The sequence below is a fragment of the Choristoneura fumiferana genome, chromosome 12 (assembly GCF_025370935.1).
Source record: "Choristoneura fumiferana chromosome 12, NRCan_CFum_1, whole genome shotgun sequence".
NCBI lineage: Eukaryota > Metazoa > Arthropoda > Insecta > Lepidoptera > Tortricidae > Choristoneura > Choristoneura fumiferana.
Genome location: NC_133483.1, coordinates 12,449,938 through 12,461,894, shown reverse-complemented (window position 1 = coordinate 12,461,894; position 11,957 = coordinate 12,449,938). Strand labels below are relative to the sequence as shown.

At 36.0% G+C, this 11,957-nt stretch overlaps 1 long non-coding RNA gene across 1 annotated transcript in view; it reads right to left on the bottom strand.

Moving 5' to 3' along the window:
- The window catches only part of LOC141433368 (uncharacterized), a 62,678-nt gene extending 61,497 nt beyond the window's left edge, over nt 1–1,181 (bottom strand). Inside the window, exon 1 of the long non-coding RNA XR_012451923.1 lies at nt 1,053–1,181. This is a non-coding gene — a long non-coding RNA (uncharacterized lncRNA). The remainder of the gene's footprint in view (nt 1–1,052) is intronic.
- Between the last annotated feature and the right edge of the window lie 10,776 nt (nt 1,182–11,957).

The window sequence follows — 11,957 nt, the reverse complement described above, 5'->3', positions numbered from 1 at the left end:
ATACTACCGTATAAAGTTATGCAATGCCCATTGAGACAGATTAAATATGGATCAATTGTTTTTTTCAGGAAACGCTAATTAGTATTGCTTCAGGGAATGCGAGCAGGTCGGGCGGGCGGTATTTGTTTTTGCGGTACGTTGTACAGTTAGCGTCAATAGATAGAGGCACCTTGTCGCTTTACAGAGACGTATACAGCCGCCACCACCAATATCTGACACAAAAAAGCGTGCATAAATATCAGATATCTATCTGATATTTATAGGGCCAGGAGGATGTGTCAGATATTTTTACACGCTTCGCCGTGGCAGATATTAATGCAGGTGACTGTACGCAATGCCATTAAAGATTGGCAAAAGTGTTAATGCGACTAGTTGGCCGTTGACTGTAGCTATAGATGAAAATTAATGAATCAAATTGTTACGTTTATCCTACGATTTGCATATCCCGGAGCTCCCAGGAACATTCGTTTGAAGTTTGCTTTACTAACACTCAAAATTATTTTTTGGACTTACTTGAGTGGAATATTTTATGATAATAAGGGAATAAAGGCCTCATGACCTTCAGCTTAAATATCAGGAAATGACAATAACGATATCGCTTAAGTGCCTGACTTTGCACGGTTGTTTCGGTGTAATGATATTCATCTAAAGAATTGCATAAATGGCAATAGTGCCCAAATTATGGTTACCTTGGTTACACGAGGCGGAAGTATGTGAGGTATGACAAATTATCGGTGAAATGATTGCAGTGACGTCTTGAATTGCTCTCATGGTTCGCTGGGGCTAGAGGCCGAGTCGCAAGGTCACTTTTCATTCTTAGTTTCGCCAGTTTAGGACACACGTGGCCCTGCGATGGAACAAATAGGTATGGATTAGGTACGTACATGTGGAACGTTTTAAGAACTTTTTAAATATACCAACTGATTCCTAACTAGGTAGACATTTTTTTAGGCGATTTTCATGATGAGATTTACTATTACGGTGTTACTTAATGACGTTGGTTGATGAATCATTTAATTTTGAACATTAGGATTAATTCAAAAATTACGTACAGTCACCAGCACCAATATCTGACACAACAAGCGTGCATAAATATCTGATACGACTCTATTTCTAGGGCCGGAAGGACGTGTCAGATATTTTTGCACGCTCCGCTGTGGCAGATATTAATGCTGGTGACTGTACCTACTTACGTTATACCTACGAGGAGGAGATAGAGGTGTAGTAATTTTGTGACACGTAAACAATGTAATTGAATGCATGACCTTTAAGAAACAATTGCCATGTCGTTTTTAGGGTTCCGTAGTCAACTATTATTTAGTGTAGGTACCTCCCATAGACGTAAAGTCGGGGTGTTTTTTTTTCTCGTCTAACCCTATATTGTGGGATCTTTGGATAGGTCTTTTAAAACCATCGGGGGGTTGCTAAAACAATTTTTCTATTCAGTGATCTGTTTGCGAAATATTCAACTTTAAAGTGCAAATTTTCATTGAAGTCGAGCGTCCCCCTCCTCTAAAATCTAAAGTCAAATTTGATAAAATTCTGAATTTTAGTAAATATATCAAATTTACACGAAAAATTATAGCGGCTAAGATTGCTTGAGAATTATTAGTAGTTTAAGAGTAAATAGCAACCTAAGGTATAAAATATACCTAAACGTGGAAGATTCAGTACACAATACGAAGTCTTAAGAAAAATGTTATTTGATTTTTTCGTAATGGCTACGGAACCCTATCCTGGGCGTGTACAACACGCTCTTGGCCGGCTTTTTAAATTTAATGAGACCGCTTGTCATTTCAAAATATTGAATTTTAATGTGTGCAAGTCCCATTCATTTCTTAAATGTGTAGCATTAGGTAGGTACCTACCTACCTGTCAATCAATGTCCAGCACTTGGAATAATCGTTTCTTTGTTCTTAGAGATGTATCAATTAGTTTTAGAGCCTTCATTTGCATTATTATTACTTTGAATTGAATTATACGCGACGAAGAATTCAACATAATAATAATAACATTAATAATCTATCGAACGATCTATCTCTTTCTGTGGCAGACGGTACATTAGACTTAGTTGTAATTATTGTTCTTTGTGCTTTCATCTTGAGATTGGAAAAGTTTTTGAGCTCAATTGCATTTATAATTCCTTGTTCCTGCTAAACTAAAAGGTGTTTCACTTTAAAGCGCTTCTAGTCGACTATGTGTAGGTGTGGGTGGGTAGAACCTTCAATTTGCATCCCAATCGAGAGGAGACTATTGTAAGAACTGCTATTATATTTAAGCAATTATTCGTAAAAACTATTTTCTTATCATTAACCACCCCACTTATTGCTTAAATAACCAGAGATTCTCTAAATGGTTGAAAGCCTTTGTTCCTTCCTGAGCAAACGCTGTAATTTAATTTGTTGATACATCTGATGTAACTACGTTTCCAAATAATAGTTGAAGTTTCTCTTCCACCCCATGAGGAATTAATTAATTGCTTTGTTCTGAAGTATGGCTTGAGTATTAGGATAGGCTTTATTCAGCTTGGGTTTATTTTTGTAACCACTTCTGCTGATAATTTATCAGCATTTCTACGCACTCAATGCGCATTGACGGATTCATCGCTCATAATTTCTTGAGCATTAAGGCTGTGGCTAGTTTACCTGAAATCAACCAATTCTTTATACTTTAAAAACTTATTTTTTCACCGAGTAAAATATATGTTGTTGTTTAACCAGCGTTCTTGATTATTCAATGGTTCAAAATAGGCTAAGTGGGTAGGTAATTCAAAAATAGGTAAATCATGGACTGTTTTATTGGTTTTTCTTTAAGCTTATTAAACCTTTCTCACAAGAAGTATATCGACTAAACTAACCTAACCAACAAAAAGTTGGAAAAGTTTGTCACTTCAAAGTTCAATACCTCAAAAACGACTGAACCGATTTTGATAAAATATGTCTAAGAACCAACGCTAGAAAACCTGTTTTCAAGTAAAAAAAATCGCATTCAAATCGGTCCACCCGTTTAAGAGCTACGGTGCCACAGACAGACAGACAGACAAACAGACAGACAGACACATAGCGATCAAACTTAGTTATAACACCCCTCTTTTTTATAATCTCAAAAAATTGCCTCTAAATTCCATCGTTTATGCAAAATTTCTGTCTACTTATACTATATCTTCGTGCGGGAGAGTATCTAGGCCTGTGACGTATCTACATATACTTGGAACTAAAAATAATTAGTTCCTGACACTGACATAGAAAGAACTACTCTCATGACTCCACCATGGCATGGCATGGCATGGCATCCATATAATATCCATATAATAATCGAGATAATTTTCACGAGAATCGGTTGAGAAATCGACGTACCTATAGATTAATACAGCCGGTAGCTGAAACGGAGACGCTTCGTTAGTGGTTTGCGCTCGCTTAACAAAACTTCCTCCAAAGCCTTCCAATGATCGATTTTTGTTTAGCAGTAAATCTTAACACAGCAGATGAAAACAAAAACAGTGTAGGAGGCATACAATACGAGTATTGGCGCCTTCATAGTGTGTTCCGGGTGACGTTCTGTAGGTTGGAAAACGAGAACCTGCATTACGTGAAAAGGAAACACCTAGCTAGTGATGTGGATGCTCTCGCGCTTGCTGTTTAGGGGAAATTTACACCTCGTCTTGTCCCAAGTTTATTATCTACGTCAGGATAAAGTTATCTTTGAGGTACAAAAACATTTCCTCATGAAGGTATTGCAAAATGTTACACTGCTTCGACGCATGGAAAAAGGAAAACGTTTGACGTTATTTTGTAGCTACCTAATTGTATTCTTGTGTTACGTAGGAAGTTAAGTAGAGAATCTTGCTACGGACCATTGCGTATAGGCTCCAAGTAAATGCGATGAGTAAATCATGGTTGTTGTTTATTAGACTGCGTTTTGAGAAGAATGGATTTATTTTATTTTATGATTTTTTTTAAATTGAGTATAACATGGAATAGCTATCAGTTTCATGCTAAGTCTTAAAAATTAATAATTCTAGATTTTCCTTTACCACTTTGTCGATGTAGGTGGCCCATCGTAAGATCCGTCAGATCACGAAATTCTTAGGCATCTCGTGATATTATGCCTAGCCAACTTTTAGCTAAATCATGAAGTGGCGCCTTTTCACGATACGCCTAGGAGTTTCGTGATCTGGCGGATTTTACGATTGGCCACCGACATCGACATAATGGTTACATATAAGTATCCACGCAAAATTAAAATTTTCTAGCACTATTAATAGTCTCTAAGCTAAGCCACGGACGGAAGGACAGACAGACATGGCGAAACTATAAAGTTTATTTTTTTGCAATTTTGGTTCATCATCATCATCAGCCGGAAGACGGCCATTGCTGAACAAAGGCCGCCCCTTAGGCCGCCACAATGAACGACAACTCGCTACTTGCATGTATTTGGTTACGAAACCTTAAATAACCCGTATTGGCAGTAAAAAATATATTTTTTGTCTTTCTAATATATAACTACTTTATTTACTTAGCTAGTTTTATTTATTAATTAAGGTACTTATGTAAATGTGATGAAAAACATTTTATTTCGCACGGGCGGTAGGTACTGGATTTAGTAGAACATCGACTCATTAAACCCGCTCAGTTCGACTTCGGCTTTCTAATAGACTCTCGTTCGTAATTCCTTATTTACCGCCCTTAAGACACAATGTACTAAAGTATTTGAATGCTATTGCTCATATTTATCTCAAGAATTAGACCATAATTCATGAAAGGCATTTAGGCTAGGCGGTATTTAGCGTATATCTACAACATATTCAAGATAAGGCTTGGATGGGGTGATACTAAACTTTATGACGTGCTGCGAAATGGTTACAAATTACAAGGGAATGGGAAGGTTTCTACTTAATCGTGCTAGGCAAGCAATTAGGTATCTAATAGAAGATTAATAAACTAATAAACTTCGTATAATAAAATGCGATTTTTTATTTTTAAAAAAAATCATGATTCAACCTTTGCCTTATTTTTTTACTTTAAAAAATAAATTACTTACTTACATACTTTACTTAGTTTAAAACGGTGTGTGTACTCGTACTGTCTAGTGCAGGGGTTCCTTAACTTGAAAGATAAGGGAACACCAACCAAATACATACCTTTTATTTTCTGGTACCCCATATCAAATCATTGCATATCAACACTGAAATTTATGTAAGAACAAGTTTTTTTAATGGAAACACAATTACATAAAAGTAATGAGTTCTTATCATCACATATTTTGCGCTATTTCAAAATAATATTTTTGACCGTGGTTTTATTTAACAGGTATTATAATAAATAATTTTGGCGTAACCCTGATGACTATTCTACAGAACCCCTAGGTTTCGCAAAACCCAGTTTGGAAATCCCTAGTTAGTGAATATTATTAAATAATACTAACTACGCCAAATGTTAAGTAAAAGAGAGACGATTTTAATGGAAATAAGATGCTTCTGTTCAGTGCATTAGTGAGCCTATGAAAACGTAGGTACCGATGAGAGATGTGATAGGTGCAATGGAATGGTCTGCTTAGTTTAATATTCTTAGCTGATTGCTTAGGTATATGTATTAAATCCTTCTATACTTATAAAATAGTACCGTCTCTGAGACTCTTGATTTAAGAATTTTTCTTATTATTTTACCATTTAGCTTGATAATGATTGTTAACGTGATGTGATGATACTTCTGCAATAAAATAATAAAAAACATTAAATTTAAAAAAACAAAAAACCCGACTGCCTTAAAAACTAAAAGGAAGAAAATAAGTCTAGAGAACTCTGTCAAGAAGCTCATTTAAGGTTCAACAGTCGGGACCCATTACCAAGATTTTTTGAGCTGGTTACGATTTGAATGGGTCCCGAAAGTTGAACCTTAAATGAGCTTCTTGACAGAGTTCTAGACCACTAGACTTATTTTCTTCCTTTTAGTTTTTAAGGCAGTCGGGTTTTTTGATTTTTTAAATTTAATGTTTTTTTTTATTTTATACTTTTTTCATATTTCTGTGAAAATAGTAGATTAAAAGTATTATAACCCATATATATTTAGAATGGGCTAACTATTAGCTTTCATTTGATTCCCATATTTATTCCTTCGCCATTTTTTTTTTCGCAGACGCCATATTGAAATATTATATACCCTATGTCACTCCGACAGTTATGACGAATCCAATGATACCTCATATGTTACAATCCGTCCAGCCGTTTAGGCTGCAGCGAGGACCAAAGAAATGGACATACATACCCACATACATACATACATACATACATACTTAGATACATACATACGCTCGAAAAACATAACCCTCCTCCGGGCAGTCGGGTAAAAATAGATCAAGATAACCCCGGGTTATTAAGTTAGTGAGTTAGCTGGATTAGATAGGTACCTTCCCTGGTTCACCAAAATGACTACATAGTGACAATTGGGTGAGACAAAGCCGAAAGGGGATGTTTCAATGGCAAAACTTGTGTGATGTCATTTCAGTTTGATCCCTTGACATTACTATTTTCACTAAAATTACAAACTATTAATGAATTGTAGCGTTTCAAATTTATTGATATCTAGTACTCAAAGTACCTAAAGATTTGCTATGATACGAACATGAATAAAACATGGAAGTCATAGTAACCTTGTCATTTTTTCTCTGTGTATCTGTTTTCTGTACCGCTTACTATGTCTGGTATATAATAAAGAGTCTTTGTATTGTATTGTATTGTATTGTAACCAACGTGTAACCAATAACCCATCCTAACAAATTCTGTCAAAAAAAAGATACTTTTTATAATATTGCCTATATGCCACGGCTGACACCATTGCTGAAAAAAGTTGACTGTATGAATATTAGACAAAAAGTGGTGTATTCAGTATTCATTCATTTGGCAAAAACATAACATTTATAGACACTGTCTTGACTATTAAATTAATGAAATACTTAAGGTCAATTTCTTTTATAATACCAACATATCTGGGCGACTGAGCTTTAATCCGAAGTCCTTTTTTTACATGTTTTTTGGAGAAGATACGTGTTGAAATAAGCTCTAAAAGTATAAAATTGGAATAATAAATAAATAAAAAGGGAAATAAGAAACACTAAGTCACGTCTGACCTGAGTTAGGATCGATTGTCGGCTCCCAAAAGCTCATCTCAGCCCAGCCCAGAATTGCTCGTTTAATATATGTGTTGTGGACCAAGTGATAAATCGGTCATTTGACCAATATGATAGAGCCATGTGATAAAAAAATCAATTAATTACATTGCCCGGGCATTATACATAATGTCTATCCCCTATTGGGCAAAGTAATAAAAACATGTCTCATTTCTATTCTTTTTCTATTTCTACGTAAAATTTATTGAATTTTTAAACATCTATCAAAATCTGCAAAGTTATCTTAAAGAATTTTATTCTGGTTTTGGCCACAGTTAAACTTAACACGCTGCTCCTCGCTGCGCTCGTCGTCGCATCTAACTTTCTGATTGACTGATTCAGATTTCAGCAAGCCAAGAATCAGTTGTAATCAAATTGCCCAACGATCATGTAGCAATATTCATAATGCCCGGACAGTGTGATAAATAATGAAGTTTAGATAATAATTATCACTTTGCTCAGTATAGCTTGTCATTATTAATAATTTATATATAAGTAATAAGATGACAGGTAAAAAGTGGTCCTTGGTTGTTTTATATTTGTTTGATTTCGGCCATTTTTGCGTTTGGCAAATTAAAGTCGGTACCTAAACGCAGAAACAATAATGCTATAAAGTAGAATAGTGCCCTTTGTATATTCACTTAACACAGATAACTTTTAACACACTTAATTTCCATTTACTGAGGCTAATTATAACAAGAAGTTTTCTTGCTCACTCTTCCGTACCGCTAAACCTAGTTGCTGATTTAACAATGTGTAGGTATACATTTAAGGTGATAAATATAGATACGTTTACGCATCAGTATCGGGAAGCACCTCAGCATGAAAGTAGATAGATGCAAGAAGTATGCCAAAAAAAGCGCTCCGGCTTAGTATAAAGCCTTAAAGAAACATCACTTATTTCCTTCGCCTTAGCGTTCGTCCCAACCTACGCTCACGGGCGAGTTTTCGTACAGTAATCAATCAATGTTTTTTTATACGCTTCATGTATACCAGGATTTCTTTTATGTGAATACTATGTGAGATATAATTTATGTTTATATTTTGATCCCGCAAATGGTTAGGTCTATTCATCCAGGCTAAAGACGCGGGCGTAACATATGTACGAGGTGGGTCTTTGTGAAGGAAAACAATCAGGTGAGGTATTCAAAGGATTTTTATGCAAATTTTAATTCGAATAAATTAATTTTTCTTTGTTTCAGTAGTTTTCTTATTTTAGTTTTGTGATCTTCTGGTTTTAATAGTTAACGCGTGCGAAGCCGCGGTTAGGTAAACACTAGTAAGCATATAAAAATATTATTATGTACATGTACACAGTACATCGAAAACCACCACAAGATTTTGCTTTTAGTGCATTTTGCCGCCTGGCACCTAGAGCGAGCTCTCCTCGGTTTAGCCTTAGGCTATCACTGACTACATTTTGGTCAGAATTTATTTACCTACCTTAGGATCTCGGTTTGTTCGGTATTTGTGGAAATATTCCTAAGGGAAATTTAGATCATAGCTGACGTGCCAAATCTTGAGACGCTCTCAAGGATATTGTCGACGAGCTAAATTTTATGCCAATATATTGAAACCTATTCCCAAAGCTTATTCTTATGATGGAACAAAAATCAAGTGATCTTAATGGTTTTTTTCTTAGTTTGCCGTGGGAATGGCCGTCGCTTGTAACACATTGTGTCGCTAAGTTGATTATTGACCTACAGTTCCGTTGAATAGACTACTATGTCAGGGGCCGTACGGTTATCTAATTTTTCGCAGAAAATTGTTTCGTCAATCAATATTAGAGAATGGAAGGAGTTCTGATCTAGGTGCAAAAATTGGAATAACAATTTTTTAATCACACGTAATATTTTAATTGAATAAAATCCTGCTTCCTCATAACATTCTTGAAACTGTGTTTACAGCGTTTACTGCGCAGATGTTATTTTCACGAAATTAAAGTTAGTCTAAAAACATTCTCGACAGGCTATAAACTGGCAACATTAAACACAAACAGCGAGTGAAGTACTGTTTACATTCAATTAATCCATTAAAATTACTTCACGAGTTTCACGAGATCTATTGAACATCGAAGTGTCATGCTACTGGCACGATTTTACTGGAATAATGTAAACAGGACCTAAATTTCATCCTAATATAATAGCAGATGAATCGCATGATAGTTCACTATTCCACTTTGAATATTCCTGGATTTATCAGTCACGTTCGATTAGCGATAGTACGATTCAGTGTTCACTGCTATACGCGGTTATTGCATTGCAAGAGGGCAGTGTATCAATCACTCACGGCTGCAAATTATTGTGTCGGTCTGATTTAACTGCAGTGAGTAAGCTCTGACGCACTTTGACGCCTACATTACGTCACTGTACTCTAAGTTAATTATGGTCAATAGCAGTTGTGTAGCGTAAATCACTTAGTCCTTGCATAGTATAATTATGCTAAATATGAGGTTTGTATCGGACCCTGTGAACAGTTCCAGTATCTACTACCATATCGATAGGTGTCGCTAACATATTTTTGTTTATAGGGAGATCGGGGTAAGTTTTCTGTTGTCAAAATATATATGTCGGCGACCGATCGTAAAATCCAACAGATCACGAAATTCCTAGGCATATCATGAAATGGCGCCAGTTCATGATATGCCTAAAAGTTGACCAAGCATATCACGATGTGCCTGAGAAACAATACGGCAGATCGATTAGAGAAACGAATTCGTCGATATTTCTAGCTTTATACCGGGCACATCGTGATATGCCGAAAAACAGAAAAATTTAGGTACGACGAGCGAAGCGAGGAGTGCATAGTATGAATTGTGACCATAACGCACGAGCCGAGCGAGAGAAGCGAGCGTGCCACGGCAGCGGCCGGCGAAGTGCCAGAACCGATATGGCGGCGTTTCATTTCATGATCTGCCTAAACGTCATTAGGAAAATCGATAAACGATGAGTTTTGAACGATATGGCGGATGTCCCTTAGCCGATTCATGAAATGGCGCCATTTCATGATAATACCTAGGAATTTCGTGATCTGGCGAATTTTCCGATCGGCCGCCGACATATACAACGTGTCTCTACTCTCTGGACAATGACTGAAATGCCCAGTACCTACAGTTCCTTTTAAGGAATGTTTTGCTATTGTAAATTATTTGATTTTTGACGAAACTTGTTGTGAATTAGTAGTACCTTTTGTAATTTGTTTATTCCTTTATTTTTTGATTATTGTATTAAATAATTTTGATTAGATGAATATAATAAAAATATTATTTTAAAATAAAATTAATGTATATTTTGAGGTGAATGGCATGGGGTCAAACAAAAAGCTGTTTTTTTAGTAAAGCCGGAACAAAGTATGTTACTTTTCTTATATGTAGGTATGTGTATGTATGATGTTAGAGTGCTAAATTACCATAAATAAATAAGGCAAGCCATAAATGTGTGATCGTTTAACCTAATTTGAATGTTTAATTAAGTTGACGGAAGATCCTTTGAGATTTTATCTGCTTTCTTAGTAGATGTTGCACTAATAAATCCATAGATCGACCAGCCTCAAGTAACAAGTCAACTTACTCTGGGCACGGGATAGGGTGACTCGTTTTTCCTATGTAATAAGATCGAGCTTGAACACTGCGTTTCCCATTTGCCGGGTCGCGACCCGGTACCGGGCCATCAAATCAAAATACCGAGTCGGTAAAATACCACACCTTACGATTAGCTTTCATAATTTTTTGCGAACTTGGATTCTTTGGTAAAAAAATAAGGAGCAGCTCCATACTTCGCACTAAAATTTAGTGACTAAATAGGCGATAAGTACCAAAATATGTAATAAATATTAAAATTGAAAATACAAACTGAAATATAGATGCACAGAAAAAACAGAAAAATAAGACCATCACTGGGAATCGAACCCAGGTCCTCGGTAATCCGTACCGCGTGCTATACCGCTACACCACTGATGGTCAACGGTACCGACACGAATTTCCCTATGCACCTCATATCTCAGCTTGTGTTTCTTACTTAGTCACTTAAGCAGCGACGCTAGCGACATCTATGCCGTAAGTTTTCGGCATTCCTTTGGAACTAACCGCTCACCCGGACAAGAGATATCGTTTCTAAGCAATCAAATTCAGATTGGTTTTGTAAAAAATACAAAAAGATTCCAAAGAAAAAAACCAATCTTAATAAATATTAATACATTTTTTTTTACTATTAATAAATGCGTATTATTTTACTTAATGGAACCAGCTTGGGCTTAAAAGTATTAAGTGGGTTACGAAGGGGCAGTCTGAAAATTACCGGGTCATGGCAGAACAATGTTTGGGTAACTGCACTCAGTATACTCGTATCATAATTGATTGCGAGCTTTCCGCCAATTTATTTAAAAGCTGAAAAGTATACCTACCATTTGAATTACTTTTAACAACAAGATACATTACGGAAATGAAAACACAAATGGTTAAGCTAAAAATTGGTCAACTATCCCGTCTCCCTAGCCCCCGTCGCTGTAATACAACTGAAACGTCGATGTACCTAGAGGAATCATGTTTTAGCGCGATTAAGTTTTATTCCAGTAATAAAATGTAGTCTGACAATATCGCTGGTTTTGTAGATAAAGCATTTCCATTAGGCTACATAGATGACGATTTTGGTTCAATAATTATAAAAAAATACTAGTTAACATTATGTTGTATCCGACCCTCGCTAGCCATCGTTGGCACTATCACAGAGCTCGCATTTGAGTCACGGTCAAGCTATAACAACTGACTAACGGCCTGGCCACTACTACATGCGAAC